At 35.8% G+C, this 26,520-nt stretch overlaps 1 protein-coding gene across 2 annotated transcripts in view; it reads left to right on the top strand.

Annotated features, from left to right (window-relative positions):
- The window catches only part of SLC16A7 (solute carrier family 16 member 7), a 188,091-nt gene that overhangs the window by 73,917 nt on the left and 87,654 nt on the right, over window positions 1–26,520 (top strand). Inside the window, exon 1 of one of the 2 annotated variants that reach the window (XM_003824821.5) lies at window positions 19,744–19,891. The exons of the other annotated variant lie outside the window; for it this stretch is intronic. The gene's annotated coding sequence lies outside the window, so the exon portion shown is untranslated. Of the gene's footprint in view, window positions 1–19,743; window positions 19,892–26,520 lie in introns of those variants that run through there. 2 annotated transcript variants of the gene reach the window in all.

Genomic DNA, 26,520 nt, shown 5'->3' with positions numbered 1-26,520 from the left:
GAAGTTTGTCTCTGTTCCTTTAGCCCAGTATTAGGTATGCCTCATGAATTCCTGAAGTTTACTGAGGCTCTTTAGCAGTTACCCATAGATAGTCACACACACACACACACACACACACACACACACACACACACACACACACACACGATTTATCTAAACGGGAGAGAAACAAAGGCTATCAATACTTTCAATGCTGTAAAGGGTGAAGGCGTCAGAAAACCAAGCTTAAAGTCTCAGCAGCACAGTTAACTTGCTTTGCAAATCATGGATAAGTCACATAACCTGTAAGAACTTCTGTTAAGTGAACTATAATTGGGGGTTATAAGAATAATAATAATGCTTACCTTCCTTGTCTAGCGTGAGAATAATGTGAATTTATATAAAACTGTACCTGGTAGATTACAAGTTCTTATTAAGCACTTTCTAGGGCTGCCATAACAAAGTACCATAAACTGGGTAATTGAAAACAACAGAAATTTATTCTCTCTCCTTTGGAAACAAAATATCTGAAATCAAGGTGTCAGCTGGGCTGTGCTTTCTTGAAAGCTTCTAGGGGAATATCCTCCCTTGCCTCTTCCAGCTTCTGGTAAACCCAGGCTTTTCTTGATTGTGGCAGTAAAATTTCAATTTATGCCTGTATCTTCAAATGACATTTTCCCTGTGTTTGTGTCTTCACATGACTGTCTTCTTATAAGATCATCTGTCATACAGGATAAAAGCTCACCCTACTCCATTGTGACCTCATCTTAACTAACTGCATCTGCGTTGGCCTTATTTACAAATAAGGTCACATTCTGAGATACTGGAGGTTACAGCTTCAAGGGATCTTTTTTGAGGGACACAATTGAAGTAATCACAGCCTGCCTTCCAATCCACCCCCCCAACCAAATTTAAGTCCTTCCCACATGTAAAATACATACATATGATTCCAACATTCCCAAATGTCTTAACCATTCCAACATCAATTCTTAAGTGCAAATTCTCTCTAAATCAATTATGGGTGAGATTTGGGGTACAGCCCATCCCAGAGCAAAATTCCTCTCCATCTGTGAATCTGTGAAACATAGAAAATAGGTCATCTATTCCCAAGATACAATGGTGGGATGGATAGGGAATAGACATACTCATTCCAAAAAGGAGAAATTGGAAGGAAAAACAAATGGTGTCACTGGTCTAAATTCACTGGTCTAAAACAAGTTCAACCTAGTGGGACAAATTCCATTAGGTTTCAAGGCTTGGCAATCATGATCTGTGGCTCAGTACCTTGTCTTCTGGGCTCATCGTGGTGGTCCAGACAGTAACTCTGCCCCCTCCACCCTGGTTGGTAGCCCTGACTGCTGGAGCCCAGGAGGTGGGCCTGCCCTCTAGACATAAGAAATTCCCTTAACCAAGACCTCTGCATCCATGAGTCTCCTCTCTCTTCATGTCATCCTGTCTCTGTTTCTTTCTATGCATTTCTGCTGATAAAATAATTTCAAAAACACTTGTCAGCCTCTTGTGCAATTCATGAAGGTCCAAGCCATCAGACAAGAGGGTCCTGTACAGTCATTTCTGTAAATCTGCATCTCTATTCCTGAATTTGAGGTTCTTTATTCTTCTCTTATGGTTTATTACATATGTATGCTTCCCTATACAATATTTTATTGATATCATTTTACAAGTTACCAAATCTCACATATGGCATCTGAATTAGTCCTTTTAGAAAACCACATGCTTTATTTGTTTAATAATATGTTTGAAATGATATGGTTCAAACATAGAGCTTTAGCTCATTTATTTTAATTTCTGTGAATTCCATTCTATGAATATGTATACTTTAGTTACCAATTCCCCTATTGATATACATTCTTCTACTGATCTAATTTTTGACTCTTATGTACCATGCTGCTATAAACATTCCTTTGTATTTCTTCTCATGCACAACTGTGCACACCTAGGATTAAAATAGATGATTGTAAGATATGCACAATTTTCCCAAGCAATTTTTGAAGCATAAATGCATTCTCACATCCTGTACTTGTTTGGAAGCTATTAGAATTTAGGCTTTAAGCCCATGGAGTAGCTTCAATCAGTTTTTGTTGTAAAGTTCTGCCTGTGTCCCTTTGACTACAGTGCTCTTTCTCTCTCTCTCTCTATATATATGTATGTGTGTATATATATATGTGTATATATATATGTGTATATATGTATATATGTATATATAATGTGTATATGTATATATGTGTATATATGTGTATATGTATATATGTGAATATATGTGTATATGTATATATGTATATATGTGTATATGTATATATGTGTATATATGTGTATATGTATATATGTATATATGTGTATATGTATATATGTATATATGTGCATATATGTATATGTATATATGTGTATATATGTATATATGTATATGTGTATATATACGTTTATATGTATATGTGTATATATATGTATACACATATATACGTATACGTATATACGTATATACGTATACAATACATATATATGTACATATGTGTATATATGCATATATATACGTATATATGCATATATGTGTATATATGTATATATATACATATATGTGTATATATATGTGTATATATGCATATATATGTATATATATGTGTATATATATGTGTGTATATATATATATTCTCAGGTGTTGATGAGCAACAGTTTTATTTTTGAATAAGTTTTATATTTTGAATACAGTTTGAAAGTATGGAAAGCAGGCCGGACCAGCGCTAGGCCTGTATCAGTGAGACAGACTTTCTTATCTCCCATCTTGCGTGGAGTACTTAGAGCCCCCTCTACCATGTAGAGCATGAACTTCTGCTTCATTGACTACTTCCAGTCCCACATTCCAGCAGGCTCATTGTTTCACCATGCTGTGTTTTCCTTCTGTTTCTGGGCAATGGAGATGGTTCTTCTTCTTGTTGATATTATTATTATTATCATCATTTAGGTTAGATATTTAATTTGTTTGTTGCTTTTCAGATGTTTCTATCACCATGTGCTTGCAGAAGAGAGTTTACATTCACATGTAAATTTACAGCAACATGTTGATTCTTTGGCTGACTTTGGACTAAGGGTGGATAGCAAATAATCAAATCTAAAGTGCATCACAGTTCTGTATTACCTATTGCAGTTAGATATGCATTGAATTCTAATTGTGTGGGTTGCAAGAATGACATTCTTATATAATAGTCAAAGAGCTTTATTTGTATTCTTACCTGGATGGAAGGCTGTGCCATCTCTCTTTCAAGATAGTTCTGCAAGTGTACTTTATAGTAGTCCAAGGACTTTAATTCAAATGCAGTTTTGGATCTAGTCGGCTATTTGACCTGAGCTTTAACAAAGCCATAGAATTCTGCACTCTAAAGCATAAAAGAGTTGACTTTGACTCAGGATATTTTGTAGGCTAATGTCTCATTTCCATCGCCTCTATAATAAAATAACTTACAAGGTTCTTATGAAATTTATAATTTTGAGCAGTATATTAAGCATGTCAGAACGATTTTGCTACATAATATTTCCACGTATAATGAAGCTAACCTCTTGAACAAAACTTTTAGCATTTTATATCTGAGTGTAGAACATTTGCTGAAATTGATGAATTGGTTTTGGCATAATAAATATTGAGCTGTTATTTTTGACAATAATTGGCAAATAGATTCAGTTATTTCTTGAAGTTGATTCTAAAATATACTAGTCAGAATGTGCCATAACATAGAATAAGTGCTGAAATTGAGACTCCCATGATGTTGAACAAAATTAAACCCTAACTCAGTAAGGTAGGACCCTGTGTTACTTATAGACTAGGCAAGTTGTCAGCAAACATGTTTTTTTTTTTTTTGGCCACAAGTAATCTCTAGTAATTTTTGTTAGCAATAAAATATTTCACATGAGCACTTAATTAGTATATTTTCTTCTCTTTTGTGCAGCCTAACATCATAGGAGTGAAAAAACTATCTCATATAACCCAAAAGGACATTAACAAAGATGAATAAAATATTGCAATATTCATTTCTTACCCATACACTGAACTTAATATTGGAACAGGTTTATAAAGATGACACTGCATGTTCAATTCTGTGTATCAGTTCTTCAAATGACTTAAGTCTCTATTGGTCTTTGCTGTGATACTTGTTGGGACATCATTGGTTATCTAACTGGAAGAGGGCATTTATTTATCTGTTAGTTCTCCAAGGATATCATCATCTCTCTTGAGAGGAATTTTTGCAAATATTCTTGTTGGATTTTTTTACTCTTTCCTTGTCACTTGATGAAATCACGCTCATCATTCAAGCCTCAACCAAAATATTTTTATGATCTCAGTCTGGTTTAGTTATACTGCCTTATACAATAGTTATTACTATAGAGCAGCTTTTCCCAACTAGATTTTGATGAGAAAATTATTCCCTAATAACCTAAACCTTACATCTGATTTATCCATTTTATGTTGAATTAACATTTCTCTTTTGCATTATGTTGCATAATATTTATGTAATATTAGAAGAACTAAGAAAATAGCCACTAAAACAATTTTCCATTTTTAGGGTTTCAGATAATTCTAGCAGGGAAAAGCTGCCATAGAGTGTTACGTTCTTTTTTCCTTGTTATTATCTCTAAAAGGATTATATACTCTATGAAGGCATAGACTATATCTTGTTTCATCTTTGTACCCCTAGTGCTAGCACACTGGACTTCTGCCACATAGGAGCTGTTTGATAAATATTTGTGAATTAAATGATAGAAAGAGGCTTTCTTCTTCTCACAAAACTTTGTTGATAGAACTATTTAAGGTGACAGGTAATCCATATCACTGGGTCCAAGGAGCTTAGATTACACATGAACTAGTGTTGATATTTGAAAGGGCCAGTCAGGTGAGGAAAGCAGAGGAAATCTGAACTGCACTAATATTTTTTGTCAGCGCACCAATGTTATATGTATAGGTAGTAGGTCTGTTTAGGTTAAGTCAAAATTCTCTACGGCGTTATCCGCTCTCTAAAGTAAGAGGTGCTGGGATGAAGGTGCAAAAAAGAGGAGCAGCATGGCAGAAATAAGGCAGGAGATCTATGTTCCAATAAAAAGGGCTAAAATTTAGGCAAGGATTTCAGTCCTTTGGGAACTGGAGTGAAAACCAACAGTCAAGATAGAAGTCGTGCTACAGAGATAGGAGTACATTTGGGAAGGCTGTTACTCACATGATATTCTCATATCCCAGATTACAGTGGATACAATGGGACAGAAGATAGATCAAATTCAAACATGCTAGAGGGTTTAGGACTTCTAAAATACTAAGACTCAGTTACAGTTGTCTCATAAAGTGGTAGGTCTGATCCTCAGCTCTCAGGTCATCTTACCCATAACTAAGCGAGTCTGGATCAACAAGGGCAATGCTAGAACAAGGCCATATGCCTGTCATTATCCAGCAGGCTAGTTTGTTTCTTCATAGCATGGTGATGACAAGGGTCCCAAGACATCCTTAAGACCTGACAAGAGAGGACAGGCTCAAATGCACAAATGGTTTCAAATATCTACTTATTTCATATTTTCATATTTCTTATTGTCTTATTCACTGATCATAGTGTTATGGGCTGAATCTTTGTGTACCCCCAAAATACCCAGTGTGATGGAATTTGGAGATGGTGCCTTTGGGAGGTAATTAAGTCATGATGGTAGCATCTTGTTCTGATGAAATCAGTGCCCTTATGAGACAACAGAGAACTTGATCTCTCTCACTCTTTTCTTGGACAGAGGAAGGCTAAGTGAGCACACAGCAAAAGAGTCCTCAACCTCACCTGACCATGTGGCACTCAGATATCAGATTTGCAGCCTCCGGAACTGTGAAAAAACAAATTTCCATTGTTGAAGCCACCACTGTATTTTGTTATGGCAGCCAGTGCAGACAAGCATACACAGCAGATCACATGTTCAAGCCTCAAAGTAAAGGTAAAAGGAAAATGTTAACAGAGGAAGATACAGAGAGGGGAACCATTTGTGGTCTATTTTGTAATCAACCATAATTGTGCCACAGTCTGAATAAATATAATGCATGATGTAATAAAATCTGTGTAGGGATTATACATTAATGAACTATGCTTCTGATATAAAAAAATTTTTAAATGAACACTTTTAGAAAAAAAATGACCTGGATCAGATGTCCTGATGTTATTTAGCACTTCCACTTTCCACATCATGCACTTACATATTAAGTATACTTCAGGACTATTATGTGTTTACTAGTTTTGCAGCTATTGCAAATTCCCCAGATATATATATATATATATATATATATATATATATATAGCCAAATGACTAAATATTTCTTTAAATCTTCCTTCACATAATCTGTTCAAAAATTAAATTTTTATTATTTCATTGCCAATTGACCTTCAGGCAAATTGTCAAGAAATTTATGAGGGTAACAGCTTGAATATGTGTTCCCAAGTGTCTCTTGGGTAAAATATGACTTATGGCTTTCTTGCTCCTGAAATGATTAAGTCTCAAAACCTAAAGTTGACAGCAGAGTCATTGTACAGATTGATGTTCTCAATGACTAACATTTGACAGAATTTGCTTCTGATTTATTATGCTTCTAGGTAAAAACAATTTACTTCATTTTTTAGTATTTTTACTATGTTCTTTCACTAATTGGATAAAAAATAAAATTTTATATTGAATATATGTGCATTTTGAGTAAACTAATATTTTAAATTGAACTTTTATTTTTTAAAGTACAATTATTTTTAGGATGCTGACATGGTTTCTGCTCTTTTCTCTTTTGATGTTAAGTAGCTCCTGATTTTTTTTTAATTGTAGCTAACAGCAAACTATTACTCATATAAAATCTATTCAGTAATAATGGATTTTTTTAACCATTTTTTCATTCAAGCATGCCAAATGGATGTGAAGAACAATTATAAACAATTAGGTACAGCCCCCACTAACAAAGTTTAATTTCTGGAAAATAGAGAACAATAAATCGCTTTTCTTTACTCCTCAATTACTCTAAGTTATTATAATGTTTAATTTTTTAAGAATTAAAGTATGCGACATTAAAGAAGGAAACAAAATGCAAAAAATGGAGGGAGTACAGATAACACATAATTCCTTCCTAGAGTATTTGTATCTACTAAGTAGGTAAAGGGACATATTTTTATTTTAAGTTTCCTATATAATTTATACTTTCTACCTATGCAAACGTTACTTAAAATCTTTCATTAAATGCAAAAGATTTTAAGTAACATTTGCATAAGGTAGAAAGCATATTAACATAATTAATATCCAGAGGACTACCATTCAACTCAAGAATTTACTAGAATGTCACTTGAAATGAGTTTATTCCTTTCCTGTTTCATCTGCACCCTGTTCCATACAGAGACAGCTTATTTTAAACTTTATTATATGTTTTAGCCCATTGCTCGTGTGTGTGTGTGTTTTTTCTTATAATAGAAATATTTAATGAATCATGAATTTTTGATACTTTGAATTTATAATGGAATCTAGGATGAGATCTTGGGAGTGCAGTCTTTTTGTGAACTGCATTTTCCTTTCTAGTAAAAAGACAAAATCAGGGTTTGTGTGTGAAGAGGTTGGTCCAATGCATCATTATTGGGTAGGCCAGAGGCATATTGGAAGGGGTAACACTTAAACTGGAAAAATTTGAAAATTGAACATTAAAATATTAAAGAGATTTTTTTAAGGAGCTCTGAAACCGTGCATGCAAATGTTTATTAACAAAGCTAGTGGTATTTATAGCTTACTCCAAATTGGAACTTATTCCAAACTAAACATGTTATCTTCTTTTACCTAAAACTTGTCTCAAGAAATAAATGGTTTCAGTGAGTATTTCAGGTCAAATATCTGTCTCATTCTCAATCCCTCTCTTTTCTTCCACTAGTTTTAGCATCCACCTTCAAAGTACAGCAAGGTTCTAGTTCCTTAATTGCTCTCAAATCTTCCCTCTTGTCTTTCCACAAGGCTACTGTTTTGTCATGGCTTTTCTAGATTACTTGCAGTAGAATCTAATAGTTTGTTGCTATAACTTCTGTCTTCAACTGTCTTCTTTACCTTATGTCTTAAATGCAAACTAGCCAAATCATTCCCTTACTCAAAAACCAGTAAGTAATTTTGAAAGGTTTAAGAAAAATGCTCTGTGTGCTTTTCTACCCTCATTTATGTCCAACTACATAGGTCATGGTGCCATGGTGTCTCTTACTTCTAGGACATACAAATATTACAGGATCCTTGGGTGTCACTTCACAAGCCAGAAACCTCTGTGGCTGGTGGCACCTTTGCCCAAGTTTTTACTTGAGCCTGGTGGACTCGTTCCACCCACTTGCCCTGGCAGGCTGCACTTGGCTTGCTCTGCTGGCCTGAATATCACACCTGCCAAGGGTGAGCCAGGTGTGGAGCAGCAAGGGACATGTGAGTGAGCAAGTGTCGGGCTCAGCCACTGTGCAGAGCCAGGCATGCTGGCTGAGGTCACAGCCCTGGCTCAGGGAACTCCTAGGTCTGGGCTCCCTGAAGGGCCACAGCTCTTCTCTCCCTCTCTCTTCTCTCCTTCTTATTGCCTGCAACATGGCAAGGAAGGGGTGTGTTTCAGCCCTGTTTGTGTTACAGTTCTTTTAGCCCCACCATTCAGTGGGTCTGAGTTTTTGTCCTGTGTCCAGGAAGAATGAGGTATGTGGACAAATGGAGGGTGAGCAAGGTAAAGAGGAGTTTTATTGAGTGATAGAACAGCTCAGAGGAGACCTGCAGTAGGTAGCTCCTCTCTGCAGCCAGCTTGTCCCGATGAGTGTTCAGCTCTTAGCAGAGAGGATACCCTGAAATGGGTAACTCTTCTCTGCGGCTGGTAGTTCCGATGTCTGCTCAGCTCTTTTCAGAGAGGAGACTCTGGAGTGAGTAACTCTTCTACGCAGGCAGGTTGTCCCATCATCTCTTTGAGTCTAGCTGAGTCCAGGGTTTTTATGGGCTTCAGATGGGAGGAAGTGCCTCCTGATTGGCTCATGGGCAGCCACGGGTAGGCATGGGAAAAGCACCATAATTTCCCATTCTGGTCCTTGGGGCTGGCAGCCTGGCCCCAAAGCTTTAGGCCTTCCCCAGCTTGAAGGTGGGGTTTCACCTGGAACCCATGCCTTTCTGCTCAGGAGTCTGTCTTCTGAAGCTGTTCATGATGCACAGGCTGCTTGTGCCAAGGGGTGACTGCAAGCCAGTGCTGAGCTGCCCTCAGCCCCCACTTTGCCTCCCTCCTGTGCTTGTTGATGCCCAAAGTCCAGAGGGGCTGAGGTGACAGGTGGCTGGCATGTCAGTGCTGCCCTGAGCGAACACACACCCAGCTGGGTTGCAACAGTGCCCAGGCTTGGCCTCAACTTTGCTCCAAGATCAGAACAGGCAGCAGGAGCAGAGAGAAGCCAGGCTGTGGGAGCAGGCATTTCTGAGCCTGAAGGGGCAGAGGGGCCTTCCTAGGCCCCCAAGAGTGCAGAGATGCCAGCATCCACAGTGTGGCTTGGGTGGTTGCAGCTGCACCCAGGAAGGCAGGGCTCCTGCCTACCTCCAGCTCCCAAGAGCACAGGGATGGCCGGGTCCCCAGCCATGGCTCAGTGGCCACAGCTGCTCCCGGGAGTGCAAGACTTCTGCCTTGCCAAGTCAGAAGGGAGTGGGACTTCCGCCTATTCCCGGCTATTTGGAGCCCCAGCCGTACCCCTCCCACTGCAGCTGGCATCATGTCAGTGGCCACTATAGAAGGGCCACCACTGCCATCATCAACTGGCATTTTTTGTTACCTATTACTACTCCCAATTTCACCCTACCTGAACTTATCCCAGGAGTTAATCTCATTCTTCAAGGCAGTTCAAACAGTTGAGTGCAACCTTAACTCTTCTTGTTATAATTTCTTGACTGTCATTATCTAGTTTAGGTTATTCTCCTCTTAGCCCCTTAGAAATCTGAACTTACCTGTCTCATGATGTTTATCATATGATGTAATTATCTACTTTATAATTACATCCTACATTTTGTCCTTTTATAGATCAGAAACTATATCTTATGTCTTAGTCATCTTTGTATTTCCAATGTCTGGCACAGTCTTTGGCATAAAATGAAATACCAAATAAATATTTGATGAATGAATTAATGAATGCTGGAGACAACAAGACATTAAATGCAATGTTTTACCTTGATTTCATCATAAGGGAAAAATTAGAATTAAGAAAGAAGCATAGTAAGAGTTACTTCTAAGTGTAAAAACCCAAGGTAGAAAGTTATTGCCACTGAAATGATCATTTCAGAGACAGGCAGGATCTGTAATTGAAGACCAGCACAGTTAATATTCCATAACTTCAAGCTGTGGAACTTATTCATGTTAATCATTTTTACAATGCTCATGTGTTTTTCCACAGTAATGATTAGTAATAACCTGAAAAATAAAGGCATTTTCTGCCTAACTTTACTGGCATCAAGGAAAAGCAAGTTAGGAGGCTATCCCACTTTGCAGTCAAAATGTCCAAGAATAGAACTTTTACAGAGAATAGAGAGGCAAAGGACAGGAAAAGTGGAAACCAGTCCAAGTCTGTGGGATTCATAGCCAAGAAAGAATGAAACAAGGCATCAGTGAGGTAGTCCTGAGAGCTTCCAAGAGTCCTGGGGCCGAACATCACAGAAGATAGAGGACTTTTTCCAATGTAGTGTTTTCAAGATATTATTTAACCAGATTTCAAAAATAACCTTGGCATTTATAGGAATTATGTCTAGTCTTATTTCTTTTAGACTGAAAATGAGTTATCTTGATTGCTATTGTGTTCTGGATTGAGAAGGAGGCAGATAGGAGAGAAGGAGGTTCTTTAGCCTCTACTCTTCAGAATAACTAAAATGAAAATTTCTCCACCTCTTACATTCTTGGCCACTCTCTACTTGCAAACTTTTTTCTTTTTACCTCTATCCCTGAGTGATTAATGTCTATTATAATACCGTATTTATTTTCTTTATATAGAATGCAATCTATAATTATCTTATTTACACTTTTAACTTTCTCATTGCCTCTCTCCTCTACTAAAATATGTATTCATGTTTTTTTTTTAGCCCTGTAGCCACTGTGCTTGACAAATAGTAGGATTTCAATTGATATTTGTTGAACAAATGAATAGATGAACTGATGACTAAAAATGGAGTTAGGTTGATAGTAATAATTGTAGTTCTTCTGGCTGTTCACCCTTCATTTGCCTTTTCGATGACCCTGAATTCTCTGTAAATTCCTCCACCAAATATTTCTGGGAAGCACATGAGCTGAAAGAGAGGTCAAATGAGTTTTTGCACTACTGCTTTCTCACCGTTGATAATGCCCTCAATGGAAAAAACTACAGCAGCAACAAAAACACTGCCTATGTAAAGTTCTTGTCCTCTAGTGCTTCCAAAGTAACTGATTCCCAAAGACCCAAAGCTGAGGTACAGGCAGCAATGGAAAAAATGACCCCTGTTCAAATCCATGCCACACCTGACCATCCGAATCTTAAAACATCATTGTGTTTAGAGTCTCAAAGTATTTTGTGAAAACAGCTTCTGTAGCATCAGTTCTTAATCACCTATCCCCTGGAACCTCAAATTTTCCTGCAGGCGAGACAAATGTATGTACCATGTCATCCATCTTGTTTATTGTTTTACTCCCTCCTGGGCATCCATGCACTGTCCTGTCTGTCTTTAGCCACATTGCAAAGCAAACAAAATTGTCATTTCATGCAAATAAACTCCTAGGATGTTTGTCAGTACACTAGCTCTGTAAGCATACAGTTGGGAGTCCCAGCTTTACCTGTGCCAGCAAATTTTTTTTTTATCTAGATACTTCTGTGGCTCATTGCAAATATGTTTTTATAGAACTGCTTCAAAAAATTGTAGAACAATTGTTAATATTTTTTCCTAACCAAATTATTTCCTGTAATAATCTTCCTGTTCATCAGGAGATCCCTACAAGTTAGAGAGATTTAAGCATGGGGAAGAGGATGGAAGGAAACGGAATGAAGAGTAGTTCTCACCTTGCAGCTCCTTTCCAGTTTAAATGTTACTGAACATAGTATTTCAAACAGTGATTCAATGTATACTCTTTATTAATTTCTTATATTTGGATAGGGATCTCTCTGTCACTGGTTTCTTTGAGAGGGTCAGCTGTGGGCATATAGGGAATCAACAGCATTCAGGTCATTTTTTTCTTAGGCCCCTGAGGAACATGGCTCAGTTCAGTCTGAACTCCTCTCAGAATAGGTCTATTTCTATCACCTGTAGGGACCAGCTTAGAGCCAATTAGAGTCCTGAGACCCTGAGAATCTCATAACACAGCTTCATTCCCCAAGGTCTTTGAAAATGAATTTTACATGCTGATCCCAAAGGAACTGGGTTAAACTCACCCTAGAAATTCCAAGTAGAATTCTACTGGTCATTAGAAAAACTTTTGATAAGACTAAAATTTCTTTACCTAGCTGTACTTAGTACTTTGTGAATCCTGTACCTCATTTATGGAAACACATTCAGCTTTTAAACTAAATCCATTGAGTAGATCTAAACTTAATCATTATCTGCAGTTAATGATTCTAGCAGCAATGTCTGTTTTAGGATTGCATGAATAACAAACTACATGTTAGGGTTGTCATTTTATTTTTAAGTGCTAGTTTATATAATTAAAAGTACATAAATTTTAACATCTTAGGGGACAGAAGACTATTATAAAAAATAATTTTATGAATAGTTATAAAAAAGTAAAGTTCAGCATATCCTGACATGAGGTTATTTCCTTGGGCTGAGGTCACTGTATTAGACGCTATAGTGAATATAAATGATTTATTCACTGTTCATGGTCTCAAGATGCTTACAGTTTAGATTTGGAAAGAGACATGAATAATTTTAAAAATGAAATGTAGTATAGTATAATCAAATATTAATTGAGAATTTAGAGAAGGGAGATTTTCCTTTCTTAGAAATGATTATAAATAATTCAGTTTTATTTTAAATGGTGCCACCTATTGTGTGGAAGGATAGGTGTGATTTCATCATGTGACAATGCAAGTAGGTCAGGTAAATGGAGGGAAAATGGATTTTCTTGAGAAAAAAAAACTTTGTACATGAAAGCAAGTCTAGGAGTTCTATATTGTCTAAGTAAAACAAATTGCGGCCAGTCACAGTAGCTCATGCCTGTAATCCCACACTTTGGGAGGCCAAGGTGGGATCACCTGAGGTCGAGAGTTCGAGACCAGCCTAACCAACATGGGGAAACCCTGTCTCTACTAAAAATACAAAATTAGCCAGGCGTGGTGGTGGGCGCCTGTAATCCCAGCTACTCAGGAGGCTGAGGCAGGAGAATCACTTGAACCTGGGAGGCGGAGGATGCGGTGAGCTGAGATCATGACATTGCACTCTAGCCTGGGCAACAAGAGAAAAACTCTGTCTTGAAAAAAAAAATTGCATATTGACATAATGAAGATGTTGAGAAATTGTGAAATAAATATAACATTTAACAGAAAATTTCTCAAATCTACCAATCATTTCCATGTAATACCTGTCAACATCCTGTGAGACAGGTGTCTTCTGATAGAGTGTTATGCAATTTGAATAAAATGTATGAAATTATGAAAAATAGGCAAGAAAGATTTAAGGTAGTCAAATTTTGGTATGCCTTCTATTGAAGATGGAGGAGTGACCCAATCTGAGAAGTACTGTTGCGAGATTAATCCTGCTAGGATGTGTTGGAGAGAGGCCAGAAGATGGGAGGCAAGGTTGGGAAACTGAAAGTGAGACAGTCCTTTAGGGGACTATTACAGTTGTCCATGTGTGAGGTGAAAAGCACATGAACCATGATGATCAAGAGAGAAATGAAAAAAAGAAGATGCATTCAAGAGCTATTAAAGGGAATTACTTATTAAAGAAAGGACTTGGGGTTTTTCAGCTTAGGAACTGTTCCTACAATGTACAAACTCAAAAATGTAACATTTCAGTGGGGTGCCCATTTGAAAATATCTAGGAAGTAGCAATAAATGAAGAATTTAAATTTAGGAAAAAAATTACTGCAAGAGGTAGAGAATTGGAACACACCATAAATAAAAGTGGTAACTGAATCTATAGCGATAGATAATATAATGGGGGGTATGTAAAGAGAAAAGAGCCAACAATTTAACCTTTATGCGAACCCACATATGTTGGACCTAATGAGGAAAAGTAGCCATTGAAGAAAGAATAGTGATATAGTAAGTGAGAAGCCAAGGACTGCAAAATCTCAAGTACAAGGTACAACTGAATATTATTACATACCATTAAAAATTGTAATTAGATGAGCTTCAGTGGCTTTGGAGATTAGAAAGCTATAGCTCATCTTTAGGAAAGAATTTATTCAGTCAGAATTTATTAAGAGAAAGGCCCAGTGCAAGAAATTCACAATGCCAATGTGGTGAGATAGTAGAGTTTACAAGGAAACGTGACTCTTGCATGAAACTTTGAAGTAAAGAAGATGAAAGAAATTTAGTGGTGGCTCAAGATAAAGGCAACTCTAGAAGAGGACATTTTTCCTACTTTTTCTAGGCTCAGAGAAATATACACATTTTGTAGGCTAAGAAAATAACTAGAAAAGACTGATAAAAATAAAGTGTGAAAATTACTGACACCAAATCCTTTAGAAAGACAAAAGACTTCATTAAAAATCATAAGTAAATGGATTAGCATGAGAGGGACTCCTTTTCCTCTAGGACAGAAAAGAAAGGAAAGGTTTTCTGATAGAAGGTAGAAATCTCCTTCCTGCTGTTCCCAGGTTTGAAATGTTGTCCTTCTAGTGAGCAGGGTAGGAAGGACAGCAACCTGGTGCTCCCCACTCAGCTGCTGGTGGGCTGTCTCTCAGGCTGGAGTGAATGGGGTTGGTAAACCAAAGGTCAGAAAAACATAGTGTCTCTGGTGGAGAGTGAAGATGTATCGAAGAAGTGTTAGGACAAGGAGCACAGAGCTACTTTTCCACGCTGCAGCAAAATCAGAGCAAACATGAGTGTGTAGACTGGGGCAGAGTGGAACCCAGTCAGGCAGGGAAATCTCTAGTCTAGGATGATGGGCAGATACCCAGATATAGGAGGAAAGGTCAAGGTGGAAACAAAATTAAACAATAAAATAATTTAAAATTTGAGAAATTAAATTAGTATCAAGTTGATGCCTGGCATTATTGATATATTTTATTCCCTATTGTCACCAAACCTGGAAGAGGCCAGCCTACAGGTCTTTAGGGGGAGGCAAAGGGGGAAGAAAAATGGACACAATGAGTAAAGACAAAATTTTCCTAATAATTTTGTTACTTCTAATTTGGTGTGGTACAGGTATGCCATCAACCCCCAGAGGACTGTGTGTGCTTGTTGATGTGTTTTAGGGGAGACTCACAATCTTGACTAGTACAGGAAGGTATGGGGAAAAGAAAAAGAGAAGTTTTTCTTTTCTCTGTATTTAGGATGATGGTTCTTTCCGGTCATCTTCCATAAGTGACAAGCAGGATCCAACAAACTGATTTTAGCAGCTCCTATAGCTTTCATTTAGGTTATATTTAACTATGGGATCATTTTTATTCCATTCAGCACCAACTTCATTATCAGTGTTTAGTGTTTATTATGTAACAATAACAAATTCTAAATATAAGGACTTGAAGTTGTGAATTCTGTGATTTAATGTGACATTTCCTTGGAGAGGATTTTCATAGTGAATCTTGATGTTTAAAGAATGCGATGGAAATGATCTATTTCAGCTTTGCCTCTTACATTAATGGGTTTTTTTGATCCTTTATAGGAAATGCTGGTGGTGAATAGACCTCACTGATGCCAGTGTTATAAAATGTGTACAGAAGCTTGAAAAAGGAAATACATTTTGGACTGTCTGTAAATAGTCAACTATTATGCATTATTTATGACATATTTTGTGGCTATATAAATGCTATTGATCATGATATTTTTATCCAACAACATATGGTTGACATGATTCCCACCTGCTAGTCGTATAGTATAAATGTTTGCTTTAAGAGTATATGAACTGGGCAAATACAGGGAACTAAATAACATACATAGTTTATGAATTGAAATATTAGTTCTTTTATATTTGAATATACAATATACAAGGTTCTGTTTTCATTCTGTCTTTGAAAAAAATCTTCATGTGATTTATTTACAATATTGAGCTAAATTGTACCAGTTTTATAGGAACATATTTTGTTAAATAGCATAAAAAATTTTAATAATTTAATCTTCATGAATGAAAAACTATTTAAACATATACCAGATTCTCTGAGGATCTCATATCATAACTTTTATGGAAACTAAATTGTGATTTGAGAATATAATAAAATTCTAAGCAGTCTTAAGGAAATAAGACTTGGCCTTTGGGAGCCTCTAGTATTTAATTGTTAAGCACAGGCCCTGTCTGCTTATATAATGTAATTTCTTCAAATGATTCTTTCAAAAAGAACTTTTCTTTTCTTTTTTTTTTTTTTGCGGGGGAGGGTCCCTGTTCTGTCGCCATAGTTTTTAGGAGCTTGGAAAAGTTGTTGAAACACTGTCCATATGTTTATTACTTATTTTGAATGGCAGTAGCATTTTCTTAGAGCAGGGAAGAAATTTGTGTTTTACATGCTAAGACAGCCGATAAGAGAACTATTTTAGTGTCATAGAATCAAAGTATTGGGAGCTCAGAGGGACTCAGAATACTAAGTTCTGCACTGTGTTTTTTACAAATAAAGAAACTAAGATCCAGCATTATTGTCACTTGGCCAAAACGTTACAACACTTTAGTGACATTTACTGTGATATATGTTTTTAAATACCACATAGGGTTATATTTTTGCACATCACATAAAGCAAGTTACTGGATATTGAGTCATCTTAATCACTTGGTCATTTTACATTTCCAACAGTCGCTTTTCCTTTCCATATCCAGGTTAGTAGCATGTTTTGCAGTATAATACTCTTAAAAACATTAAAAAGATCATTTAGTTCCAGTTAATACAAATAATAGTACCATCGGTTCTTTATAAAAGACATGCCTCTCGCTATATACTTCATTATAGAAAATTCAAGTTTATCAGACCTGCATGAGACCACACCATTGATCTCTTTTCCCTGCTACATTCCCGACTATTTTTTTAAACTGAAAAGACTTACTGGTGTCTGACTTAATCCTTCAAAAAGATTTTAAGAGATGCTAAGCAAAATTTCTGTTAGGAGGAATAAGTTCAAGAAATTTATTATACATCATGGTGACTGCAGTTAATAACAATATATTATATATTTGAAAATTGCTGAGAGTAGATTTTAAGTGTTCTCATCACAGAAAATAAGTATGTGAGGTGCTATGTATGTTAAATACCTTGATGTAGTCATTTCAGAATGTATACATATAGCAAAACATTTTACATCATAAATATATATAATTTTTACTTGTTAATTTAAGAAATATATTAATAAAATGATATAAACTAAAAAAAATGCTAAAGTCATACTCTTGGTTTGATCTTTTCCTTGGCTTAGTGACCTTGTTTTTACTTGTCCTGAGTGTCTTAACTTGAGAATCTTTTACCAGGCTAAAGCTAAGTGGGGGGTGGGGGCAGAAAATATCTTTCAATCCTGCAAGTCCTGTAACACCTACCCCTTTTCCTATTTTTGTCCCTGCTATCCTGCTATTATGGCCTTATTGCTTCCATAGTAACCTTCTAAATGTAGCTAATTACCACCAACTCATGCAAGCAGCAACATCTCCAAACCTCTTTTCCCAGAGCCCCAAATACATTGTGTACATTTTCTGCATTTGAAGATATCAGGGAAAAGTTTTACCAAATATTTTGTTACTGTTTAACATAACTTGCCATTTTTCTAACTTCTTCTAACAGATTCCTCACTATTGGCTGCCCATCCTTGAAGCCAATGTGTTTCTCAGGATTTTGTTTTATGCACCCTAGCTCAGATTTTGCTATTGTCTGAAACAACTGCAGTCTCTTAGGGCTTACAATAACAGATATTTATTTCTTGCCCATGCTGCTTAGGCACTATGGGTCAGCTGGGGCTCTGGTTGGTTCTGAGGGGCTCAGCTAACCGTCAAACATTTTCTTATTTTCTGAGATCCAGGCTAAAGGGACATGTTCTTATTTTGGAAAGCAAGGACTGCTATAAAGGCAAAACATGCAAACACATTTTAAACATACTCTTGGACATGGCCTACGCTGCATTGACTTACATTCCATTGGCAAAAGGAAGTCACATGTCCAAACCTAAAGTCAATGGATGGGGGCTATACTTTGCCTACAGAGAAATATGACAAGTATGAGTAGGGGACAAATAAGTATTAACAAAAATAAAATCTACCAATTCAATTCACTCGTAAGTGTATGGTAGAAGAAAGACCTGGTAAATTTATTAAGTTCCTATGAATTCTACAGTCCTTCCCTTCAACATGGCTCTTTCATAATCCTGATTATTGGTATTATTTTCTGACTCCAGTGGATAGTTAACATTCTGTGGGTTCCAGCTTTCATTTCCTCCTCTTGTTTTGACAATTACCAACTAATTGAGTGTCTCCTGAAGTCATTGGGGAAGCACATAGCTGGAATGGTGGAGGCAGAAAACCCAGGCAAGTGACCACGAGGAAAGCCATTATTAGAACAAGCAAAATACAAGAGGGTGGAGAAGGAGTGGCAATATGACCACTTTAAGGAGTTCATGAATGAGATAGTAAGTTGGTAGGAAGTGTATGGCTTTTAATTCATTAAAAACATAGTTCTAGAGTGAGACGAATACTGCGGTAGACTTTAAGACTTTGAACAAGATATTTGACATCTTTGAACTTTATTTTCATTGCCTGCCAAATGAAGACAATAGCTAAAAGATAGCATTATGTGAAAATGCATACTAAATTGTTAAGTGTCTTGGTTGTTGATACTTACCTGTACCATAACAGGTGGCAGCAATGTTTTATATATATATATATATATATATATATATATATATATATATATATATATATATGCAATTGGTAATCAGCAAATGTTATTTATATCTAAATTTTTGTGTGGTGACTGTCTGTGAGTATCCTCTTTACAATTATGCAGGAGTCTCATAATTTCATTTAGGTATGACTAAAGACAAATCAATATAAAACAAAAAAGGAGAAACTTAAAACAATGTAGGTAAGATCTGTAAATAAAATACAGCTTCCAGTTTCATTGTATTTCCTTACAAAAACTATATTTGAATCAGTTGTGGACTAGTTAAAAGCAACCTATTTTTCAAAGCAGACATAAAAATCAAAATTAGGGCAAATAAGTAAATGTGTAATATTAATTTAAGTACTTTATATATTATGCCATTATAGTGGTATTATACCAACTTAATATAATTAAGGAATTATAATTTTTTCTGCAATCCTTATCCTAATTCTATAGCCTATGTTTATGTTTTTTTGACATGTGTCTTTTATCACATATTTGGAATTATGCTATCATACAGGTTTATATCACTATTTTTAAACTAAAAATTATATAATAAATACTTCCGTTTGTATTATGTAGCTTTCCTAATCATTATTTAATGTATATATAATAGTTTATCAAGTGAATGACAGTAATATATGCAACTGCTTCTCAGAGTTGGCATTTAGATTAGTTTTCCCATATTATGATTACTCAAGTGAGCTAGGGGAAGGGGTCGTAGAATCCTGAGACTATAGCTGACAAAGTGTTGAGTGACAAAGAGATATGTCATAGATGGAACTAAGTATGTTCAGGATTCTAAAAAGAGCAATGGTTCACAAGGAAACTTCTGCCTCAGGTGGGGAGAGGAGTCCATAGATCAGGGAAACTTATGTCTTGGTGAAATGGAAGACCATGTTTCTCAACACCTGTTGCCAGGTTGGTTCACCTTGCTGTGGTACTGTTCTTAATCCTGCCTCAGTGATACTGTATTTTTTAGAAACTTTAGGGATTCTAACATCTTTCTGAATCTCGTCATTGATATCAGGAGACCCTGTGGGTTTTTTTTTATTTGATTTTTTAAAATGGGCATTTTAATGTAAAAGTCAGAAAGGTATTCTTTGGCCATGTAATCTTCCTAGAAGTATCCAGGAATTTTTCTTTAACTCCTCCTCTGTAGTGCCAGTTAATGATCTAATGCTTTCAAATTGAGAAAAGAACCAAAACACCAGAGAATCTTTGGAGACTAATGCAAAATGGAGGATCCAAAATCTCTTAAATATAATTCTGTTTTTTTCCTAAGTTGAAAGGTGAGAAAAGTATTATAAGTGGCTTCCCAGCTATGCTCTAAGAAATTCTAAACTTTCTAGGAAGAACCAGGGACCATTTCAGGAGTCAGGGGATGCTGATAAGTGGAATTCCAGGCTCTCTATGACGCTTCCAACCCCATAAACCAGAGTAGCTGGTTTACATAGCAGGATTCTGAGTAAGATTTCATTCCTAGAAAGGATTCTCTGGCTTTAAAAACTTTAGAAGGAGAAAAACAAAAACAAAACGGGATATACACACAATGATTGTTATCATCCTCTTTCACTGTAGAGCCATATACATAATTTCCCTAAGCCATGACTCTGAGAGAGAAGAAAAGACTGCACACATGGTAACATGTAAAACTCTCAGATAAATTTTTCCCTAAAGGACATGAAAATCATATTTAAAAGTTTGGGCTGACTCCCCTTTTCAGGAGGGGAGCACTGTTCAGCACTGTTCAGGCTTCCCATGTAAGGGAAGAAAAAAATAATTTTCTTTCTATATTTTCTGAGTTCTTAGCTGTGACCCCAGTAACTAAGTGCAGATTAACAAGAGAAAAACAAAAAGAAGTTTATTAAAGTATGTACATCATTATACTTGTGAGATACCCCGAAAAATGAGTAAATCTCAAGGGAGGTGGATTTGAATTCAGGCTTTAATACCATTGTCCACTGATAAAAAGAAAGAAGAGTGTGGGAAGGGCCAGTTATGTGGAGATGCCTAGAAAAAGCAGATAAACAATGATAAGGTTTGTTACACAGATTAAGTCCATGCCTTCTCTTTTGGTAAGTCTCTAGTTATTTAGTTGTTCTTCTCTTCCTGGTGCAGAGAGGCAGACACCATTAAAAATAGAAATTTCCTTTATAGATATAAATTTCCCTTACAAAAAGGGTGACTTAACTTTCAGAGCTTCTCCTGTGTCTGCTGGTTCTCAAAATAATCAGCTCAAAGTAATCCTTATGCTAAAGAGGCATATTTTGGGGTGGCATATTCCGGTCTTCTGTAAACACTAGATAATATCTATAAGCACAGATCGATTTCTCTTTCCTCAAGTATGATAGAAATTTAGCTACAAGGAGAAAATCATTAGAAAAAAAGATAAGAAAATTTTATATTTAATATGAACAGAAGTACAACTCACAACCAAGTAAACATGTAAGGAAATATATTTATATTTGCATACTAAAGTTTTGTATTTCAACATTTTTGTATTTGCAAGTTTTTAATAGAAACATAAGATTTACTCATTATATAATATTTAAAGATTTCAAAATATATAAATCATACATGGTCACTTTCCAAAGGCATAATTTGTATAGATATGTAAATATATGTACATTATCTCACTAAAGGAAGAAGCTGAGGAAAAATTAATATACTTAGAAAGTTTATTTGGACCAAGCTTGCGGATTGCAGCTCTGGAGCATCGATTCAGTTGCCCCGAATATACACTCCAATTAGTGGCAGTCTACAAGTGGATTTTTAAAAGAAGAGGGGGTTCTTGAGTTGTTTACAAAAACATTTACATTAAAATAACATCAGCTATTGATTGGCTATATATTGTTTTTGTTTGTTTGTTTTGTGTGACAAGCTCCAGAACATGAAGATAATGGATGAAGCAGCTAGTCAAGAACAAAATTACTTTGAACAATTGCCTCCACCATGGGTGGGGAAGAGGGGCTGGGCTGACTGAAGTCTCATACTCATGTCTCTCTGGGCCTGATAAATTTTGGATACCTCATGTTGCTCAGATTGCTCTGAGCTAGTTTTCTTTTCTCAACCTAAGTAGTCTTTCTGTGTATACAATTTAAAAGAATTATATTCTGTTCTACATCTTACTTTTTTCATTTATTACACTTTTAACAACATTTTAGCTGTATAAGTGCATGTAAATCTGCCTATTCATTTTATAGTTATATGATATTAACACTTTTTATGAATGTACAATTTATACATTTTCTAATGACTTTCAGTTTGCCACAGTGATAAATGATGTTGCCCTGGACATCATGTGTCTTTGCATACCTGTGCAATTGTGCCTACAAGAAAAACATCTTTGTAGTGCAGTTGCTTGGTTAATGGCTTTTATAAATGAGTCACCACTACTACTATACTAGTTTCCTGGGGCAGTCGTAGCAAACTACTACAAACTTGGTGGCTTAAAACAATAGAACTATATTCTTACATTTCTAGACATCAAGGTGAAGAACCACATTCCTTAAAAAGGTTCTATGGGAGACTCTGTTCCATGCCTCTTCTAGCTTCTGGTGGCAGTTGGCATTCCTTGGCTTGTGGTCACATCACTTTCTGCTGGGCCTCCATCTTCACATCGCATCTCTCTCTGCGTCTTCCTTTCTGTGTGTGTGTCTCTGAACTCCCTCTGGCTCTTTTTGTTATAAGGATACATGTGATTGCATTTAGGGCCCACCTGGGTAATCCAGGATAAGATTCTCTCTCAACAGCCTTAATTTATACACTCTTTTGCCATATAAGGTAATATTACAAGTTCTGGGGATCCAGACATGGACATAGCTGGCATTCACCCTATTATAACTTTTTACACACAATTCTGCCGTTTGAGTATATCTTGTCCGAAATGCTTGAACCAGGTCAGCTGTGGAATTTTTCACTTGTGATGTCAAATAGGCACTCAAAAAGTTTTGGATTTTGAAGTATAATTTTTCTGATTTTTGGATTTGGGGATGTTCAACCTGTATTAGAAATCAGGGGAATTGTTTTGTATGGGAGGTGTACTTCCAATTCTTCATAGATAATTATATACTGGTTTATATTATTTTTTTCTAACTTGCCCATTATAAAGCATTTTTAGTTAGTTTGACCCTTATTGCCAGTTAGCATTCTCAGAGTCATTTAACCACTGCAATAGTGTAGTCTAAAAACAGATTTTGTGTTACTGACATTTTGTGGTCTATGAGCTATTGATATCTCTCTTGTCTAGATGTCAAAGTAAATTAGGCAATAGGATTTAAGAGATGGTTCACTCTGAAGAATAAAATAGCCTCTCGGGATTAGAGTCCAATTTTAATTTAATTACATGTTGGGAAAGAAAAGATTTGGTTCAATTTAATTTCTGTTGTAAAATTGGGTGAGTTGTCACCTAAACTTAAACACTGTACATTAATTTGATGTTGCTATATCCTTTTGTATAAAAAAAGAAAATAGCCAAAAAACCAGACAATTATTCTTTGAGAACAAATTAATTCATTTAGGTGAAAACATAATATAATATAACTTACTACTTATAAACACTTTATAAGTAGGATGTAGAGAAAAACTCATGCTTTAACTGTAGGGCTTCTAGAGGAATTTATAGTGAAACCAGTAGTCTAAGAACTATTGATTATTTTGGGACTTAGTTTGCTGAGTACATTATTTCTAAACTGTATTTTGAAATATAAACTGGATAGCATGGAATATTGGTAAGACTTCATAGAATGGAGGCATGCTGGTTTAGGTTTCAAAAGTTGAAAGATTATTCACAAAATAAATAAAGGAACATTCTAATATTTTATGTGACTGAAAGAGTCTTGAATAAAATATTATAGTCTAGCCATGGATCATCACTAATAGTTTCATTACTCCTATGTCTTACATATTTTTCTCCATAGTTTAATCAACCCGTATTGATTCTAAAAGAAAAGGCAAATTTATTGGGCTTCAGTCCATCCCACCACATAAATTGTTGAAAAACACTTGCAGGTCACTCTTGTAAACAGTGATATTATATTGGAGCCTATACGCTCAAAAACATTATGGACAGCACAGGTGTAAATAAGCTGGAAAGATGATGAATTTCAAAAGACTTTGAAGGATAGTTGTAGTTTTTGAATTCCAAAGATAAGAATATAAATTCTGATGAACAAGACCATCAGAATGGACATGCGCAAGAACTGAAATCTGGAAATTCCCAGAGGAATAAAATCGAAGGAGTATAATTTTATGCAGAAAAAGTTAGCTTTCATGTTGTGTTATAGTGGAATCAGCAACAAAGGCCCTAATGAAAAAAAATACTAGTTGTGGTAGCAATTTGGTCACCTACTAGACATTATACTTAAAAAAGTCACTTTGCAATTCTGATCCTTTATGCCCTCATCTATGAAACATGATTCAAAATACCAGTTCCTTGGAGTTCATGGGATTATGAAAATAAATTATTTGTATTTTTAGAAAAATAGAAAGCTCTAAAACATTGTTTATTTTTATGCACCCTGTTACAAGTAAAGCCAATCATAAATCATATGGCATGTGTGTGATTACTAAGGATCAAAATTAGCAGATGACAAAGCCCAACTTCTGGCTATAATAATTAAAGCTACTTTTGTAGGGGGAATAAGCTTTATGCCTACTTGGACTTCAGGAAGCAGTCCTCTAAATAATGGTTTTTTCAAATTGAAGGAAAGCCTTCTCACTGGCTTAAGGATTGTTGGTTTTCTACAGGCTTTGTAGTCAGACACACAAACTCTAAAACACTACCTTTTTAAAAAAACTTTTAAACCACTTTAATGGGGTATGATTTACATACAAAAAGCTGTCTATAATGTATACAACCTGGTTAGTTTGGAGATAAGTGTACACCCATGAAACCGTCACTGCAATATATGCCTTAAATATATCCACACCCAAAAGTTTGCTCCTGCCTTCTTTATTATTGTTACATTTTGAAAAGAACACAACATAAGATCTACCCTCATACCACATGGTTTAAGTGTACAATACAGTATTGTTAACTACAGGTACTATGCTGTACAGTAGATCTCTAAGATCTATTCATCTTGCATAATTTTATCTTTGTTTCTTTGACTAATTCCTCTCCATTTTCCTCTTCTAGTCACCTGGAAACAACTATACTATTCTCTGCTTCTATGTTTCCTCATCTTTAATGTTTCCACTAAAACACTACCTTTCATTTTTAAAACTAAAGATTAGTAAATGCATTGTATAAATATATCTGCATAAATGTATATGAAATATATGATGATAGTTTAATATATGTAAAGAAAAGGATGTAACATAGATTAATATAGATATAACTGTCAAGCAGAGTCTTCCTGGATTATTTACCCATTTGTTGAAAGGAACTCTGGATGTGAGTTAGTCTTTCTGGAAGAAAATGGGTCAATTATGTTAACGTGCTGTGAAATTTCACAGAAATGTTGGTGAGCATATATAATTTGGACTTGTCAAGATCTCTTTTATCTGGTCCCTAAGCTGGCCTGTATAAATTACATTAATTTTTTTTTTATTTTCTTGGAGGGCTGCCACATGGAGCCTGTATAAATTATGAGTGTAATTAAGCACATAGACTGAAAGATCAAAACCTAATTTTTAGATATGCCTTAGGCTGTCTTCTGAGGCTTTGCCTTGAAGCCAGGGAAGTTCTCCCTGCCAGAGGAAATAGATAGAAAATACATTTCCTCAAAATATAAAGGTTTTCTACCTTTGGATGAGCTGGTTACTTGTGGTGGGATGGAGCTGCTGTTCTCGAATTACCCAGCTTTAAAAAGCCACCGATGGGTCCGAAGCCTCCTGGTAGGACCAGAGTTGATGTATGAGCCTCTTCTCACTGCTCTAATCCCAGGCCCAGGAGACCCATTTAGTGTGAACTCTTCATTCCTACCACAAGTTAGACCTTTAGTTCCATCCTTATGAATTTCTCAGTGTTTATCCCTGACTTTTAAGCCTCTTTACTCATAGTCTTCCTAGTCCCCACCCTCCATTTCTCATGGACTTGGCATGCAGATCACACTTTCTTCATCCTCTCATAGAAACGTCATTTGACCTGGTGGCTGTGTTGCCTTTGTTCAGCACTTTAGAATAGGTGGCCCTGGATATAAGGCAGACACTGGTTATTTAATTCGAAGTATTGACATTTTCTTAGTTTTGATCTAGGCAAAGAAAGCCTTGGTCCAAACAAAACAAACTCTTAGGTACTAAATTTTATATATTCAGCACCATATTTAAATTGAAACAAAGATATTGGATGGATTAGAGATTTAGCATATTTTTCTGTTGCCCCGATTTGATTAGGAAGTGTGAATTCTAAATCAGAAGATCTCTAAAATAATTTTTGTTTCCTTCCTAAAACCCAGTCTGTCTTATTATAAGCCATGTATATTACTGACAGTATTTCTAATACTTACATTTTAATTTTTTATTTTCATTGTCAGTGGATATTTAATTTATTTAATTGAATTTTAGAGAAAATTATTTAAATGAGTATAGGTAATTATTTAAGT

Source organism: Pan paniscus, chromosome 10, assembly GCF_029289425.2.
Source record: "Pan paniscus chromosome 10, NHGRI_mPanPan1-v2.0_pri, whole genome shotgun sequence".
NCBI classification, from domain to species: domain Eukaryota; kingdom Metazoa; phylum Chordata; class Mammalia; order Primates; family Hominidae; genus Pan; species Pan paniscus.
The sequence above is the reverse complement of the archived record's forward strand: the minus strand, read 5'-3'. Positions and strand labels throughout refer to the sequence as shown.